The sequence below is a fragment of the Silurus meridionalis genome, chromosome 1 (genome assembly GCF_014805685.1).
Source record: "Silurus meridionalis isolate SWU-2019-XX chromosome 1, ASM1480568v1, whole genome shotgun sequence".
NCBI classification, from domain to species: Eukaryota; Metazoa; Chordata; class Actinopteri; order Siluriformes; family Siluridae; genus Silurus; species Silurus meridionalis.
The window spans coordinates 1,100,001-1,105,000 of record NC_060884.1 but is presented as its reverse complement, the minus strand read 5'-3'; the positions used below and the strand labels follow the sequence as shown (position 1 = coordinate 1,105,000).

The window sequence follows — 5,000 nt, the reverse complement described above, 5'->3', positions numbered from 1 at the left end:
TGTGTGAGAGATAGATAGAGAGAAAAAAGCAGAGGAAGAGAAGAGTGTGTGTGAGAGAGAGAAGAGTGTTGGAGAGAGAGAAATGGTGAGGGGAGACAGAAGGAGAGTAGGAGGAACACAACCAAGAGGGAAAAAAGTAAATGGTATTATGAGAGAGTGGGGAAATAGAAGAAGATGAGAAAAGAATGAACCCAGACAAACACTTGTCTCAACACCCTAAAGCCCTCTTTAACACCCTAAAACCCTTCTTCAGCACTTCAAATCCCTTTCTCCAACACCTTAAAATCCCTTCATCTACACCCCAAATCCCTTCATCTACACCCCAAATCCCTTCATCTACAACCCAAATCCCTTCATCTACACCCCAAATCCCTTCATCTACACCCCAAATCCCTCCATCTACACCCCAAATCCCTCCATCTACACCCCAAATCCCTCCATCTACACCCCAAATCCCTTCATCTACACCCCAAATCCCTCCATCTACACCCCAAATCCCTTCATCTACACCCCAAATCCTTCATCTACACCCCAAATCCCTCATCTACACCCCAAATCCCTTCATCTACACCCCAAATCCTTCATCTACACCCCAAATCCCTTCATCTACAACCCAAATCCCTTCATCTACAACCCAAAGCCTTCTCAAACACCCCAAATCCCTTCATCTACACCCCAAATCCTTCTCTAACACCCTAGACCCTTGCAGAACATTCTAAAACCTTCCTCAAACACAAATAACTATTCCTTCACACCCCAAAGCCTCTTTTAACACACTAAATGTCTCAACACCCTAAACCCCTTCCTCAACACCCTAAAGCACTTCTACATTAAAAATTATCAACATATTAAAGCCCTTTCTCAACACCCCAAACACTGTCTCATCATCTGTCCCAGTACCTGAAAATCCTTCATCAATACTCTAAAACGTTTCCACAACCCCCCAAACCCACAGTGCCCCAAACACCATCCTAAAATCCCTCCTCCAACAGAGAGCCATAACACCACAAAGCTCCCAGTTCACAGCCCAAAGCCCTTCTTTCAGAATCCTAGCGTATCTGAGCTACAATACACACGAGTGATATGAGAGAGTGAGTGTGTGTGTGTGTGTGTGTGTGTTTTATTATAATTTTCATTGTGTGAACTTTATTTGGGAAAATAAATGATCTCTGATAAAGAGTTAAACCTGAAATGACTCATCAGATACGTGACCTCAGAGTGACGAACACAGCAGAAAAGCCGCGATGTTCCAGTAACTCAGGCCAAAAGTCAAGGACGGCCAAGAGCTCTGGCACTGCAGCGATTTCACAACGGCTTTCCGCTTTAACGCTCTAAATCGATTTTGATAGCTTCCTAAAAATAAATGCATCTTCAGCCAGGTCCGAGAGTCTATAATGGTGTACTTTACACTCAGGTGTACACTCAGCTATAATATCCTCCACTTTTCTGAGAAGATTTTGGAGCGTATTTAGAGTCAGAGCATCAGTGGGGTTGAGGTCAGAACTGGAACACGAAATGATCCTCCAAAGACGGTTGCCTTCAAGTGAAACAAAGGGGCCCAAGCACTGAAAAACAGACCCATATTTTTCCTCGTGATCCTTCCGGGTAGCGTCCTCCAGCGTCCACCAAACCCAGATTCATGCGTAAGACGATGGTGAAATAGCGAGTGCGATTCATCACTGGAGAGAACACGTCTCCACTGCGTCCTAGTTTGCAGAGTGGTGCTTTACGCCACTCCAGAAAACACTCGACTTTGCACGTCGTGATCTTACGCTTGTTTGCAGCTGCTTTGCCGTGGAGACACGTTTTCTGTAGCTCCCGATGCACTGTTCTTTTGTTCTGGTGTTGCTCACAGAGGCAGTTTGGAACACTGTTGTGAAAAGCAGAGGATAGAAGAGTTTTTTGGGCTACAACCCGAGATCACATCCCTCTGTGCCTGATTTTACTGATTTTACTCACTTACTGTACAAGGTGAGGAGGAGAAGGAAAATACAAAACGAGAGAGAAAATGTGGGACAGATGGAGGGACAGTGGGAGGGAAAGAGAGAAGGAGAGATGAATGAGAGATAAGAGAGAGAGAGATGGATAAGAAAGACAAAGTGAGAGAAGGAAAGATGGAGTGCTTGTGTACGAGTCTCAGAGGGATTGTGGGTGCATTGAGAAAACCCTCTGCTTTTAATGCGTCCACACACACACACACACACACACACACACTTATAAACTATTATCCTAAAAGCTTCTTCCAGAGAGTGTGCTGGAAATAACAGGAAGCTGTAATGTATATTTCATTTAGATGGAAGTTGGAGTTAGCTGAGTATTTGAACTATCAATCTCATGGCTTCCTCCAGTGGTCACTGAGTGTTCTTAAAACCCCCAAAACCCCCAGACAAACACCCCAAAAGCTCCTCAAACTGCCTTAATACCCTAAAGCCCACCGAATAAACAATGTAGTCTCCACAAAACACCACTCAGCCCAATACCTCATTTAAAGACCTTCAAAAAACTCCATAAACCCTCCATGAAACACCTTTACAATACCATACTGCCTCCATCAAACACCCTGAAACCTCTATAAAACATCTTAATTCTATTTGTCAATTACACTAATGCCTCCATAACATGCCCTAAAGCCTCCATAATGCCCTTCTGCAACCCCTTAATGCCTCTATAAAACATCAAGCCTCTATAAAACCCCTTAATGCTTCTATAAAACATCAAGCCTCTATAATACCCCTTAATGCCCTCCTCAAACACCCTAAAGCCTCCATAAAACCCCTTAGTGCCCTGGAGCCTTTATAGTGCCATTTCCTAACTCCTTAATGCCTCTATAAAACATCAAGCCTTCATAAAATGCCCTTAGTGCCCTTCTCAAATACCCTGAAACTGCCATAAAACCATTTATTGACATTCTCAAATACCCTGAAGCCTAAATAAAACACCTTAAAACTCTTTGCCAACACCTTAAAGCCTCCATAACACCACTTAATGCCCTTCTGCAACACCCCAATGCCTCTATAAACCCCTTAATACCCTTCTGCAACACCCCAGTGCCTCTATAAACCCCTTAAAACCCTTCTACAACACCCCAGAGCCTCTATAAACCCCTTTATACCCTTCTGCAGCACCCCAATGCCTCTATAAACCCCTAATACCCTTCTGCAACACCCTAAAGCCTCTATAAACCGCTAATACCCTTCTGCAACATTCCAATGCCTCTATAAACCCCTAATACCCTTCTGCAACACCACAGTGCCTCTATAAACCTCTTAATACCCTTATGCAGCACCCCAATGCCTCTATAAACCCCTAATACCCTTCTGCAACACCCTAAAGCCTCTATAAACCCCTAATACCCTTCTGCAACACCCCAATGCCTCTATAAACCCCTAATACCCTTCTGCAACACCCTAAAGCCTCTATAAACCCCTTAATACCCTTCTGCAACACCCTAAAGCCTATATAAACCCCTAATACCCTTCTGCAACACCCCAATGCCTCTATAAACCTTTAATACCCTTCTGCAGCACCCCAATGCCTCTATAAACCCCTAATACCCTTCTGCAACACCATAAAGCCTCTATAAACCCCTTAATACCCTTCTGCAACACCCCAATGCCTCTATAAACCACTTAATACCCTTCTGCAACACCCCAATGCCTCTATAAACCCCTAATACCCTTCTGCAACACCATAAAGCCTCTATAAACCCCTTAATACCCTTCTGCAACACCCCAATGCCTCTATAAACCACTTAATACCCTTCTGCAACACCCCAATGCATCTATAAACCCCTTAGTACCCTTCTGCAACACCCCAATGCCTCTATAAACCCCTTAATACCCTTCTGCAGCACCCCAATGCCTCTATAAACCCCTTAATACCCTTCTGCAACACCCTAAAGCCTCTAAACCCCTTAATACCCTTCTGCAACACCCTAAAGCCTCTATAAACCCCTTAATACCCTTCTGCAACACCTCAGTGCCTCTATAAACCCCTTAATACCCTTCTGCAACACCTCAGTGCCTCTATAAACCCCTCAATGCCCTTCTGCAGCACCCCAATGCCTCTATAAACCCCTTAATACCCTTCTGCAGCACCCCAATGCCTCTATAAATCCCTTAATACCCTTCTGCAGCACCCCAATGCCCCTATAAACCCCTTAATACCCTTCTGCAACACCCTAAAGCCTCTAAACCCCTTAATACCCGTCTGCAGCACCCCAATGCCTCTATAAACCCCTTAATACCCTTCTGCAGCACCCCAATGCCTTTATAAACCCCTTAATACCCATCTGCAACACCCCAATGCCTCTATAAACCCCTTAATACCCATCTGCAACACCCCAATGCCTCTATAAACTACCCGTCTGCAGCACCCCAATGCCTCTATAAACCCCTTAATACCCTTCTGCAACACCCTAAAGCCTCTAAACCCCTTAATACCCTTCTGCAACACCCCAATGCCTCTATAAACCCCTTAATACCCTTCTGCAGCACCCCAATGCCTCTATTAACCCCTTAATACCCTTCTGCAACACCCTAAAGCCTCTATAAACCCCTAATACCCTTCTGCAACACCCCAAAGCCTCTTAACCCATTATTACCCTTCTACAACACCCCAGAGCCTCTATAAACCCCTCAATGCCCTTCTGCAATGCCTCCATAAAACACTATGAAGTCTCCATAAACAGCTTAAAACATCATAAAGCCTCCAGACCCCTAAAGCGTTCTCTCAGCACGAGGTGTCTAATAGATTCAGGTCTGCAGATTCAGGATGCGACTCTGTGTATATTTGATTCACAAAGTTTGCTCTTGAGATGCTCTGTGGCTTTGTTGTAGGACGCTTGTGGCTATTAAGGGCTCTCGCTGAGCCTCGTGATGAAGAGTTCACGCTGAGGAGAAGAGGAGCGTCAAACATCACGCCATCGTGTTTTAAAACAGCCACGTTTCTCTCTCTCTCTTCCTCACGATTTCTCTCTCTCTCTCTCTCTCTCTCTCTCT

General features: G+C 44.8%; 1 protein-coding gene across 1 annotated transcript in view; it reads left to right on the top strand.

The window, feature by feature from the left end:
• Positions 1-5,000, top strand: part of LOC124392327 (endonuclease V-like) — a 15,668-nt gene that overhangs the window by 8,129 nt on the left and 2,539 nt on the right. The window lies entirely within an intron of this gene.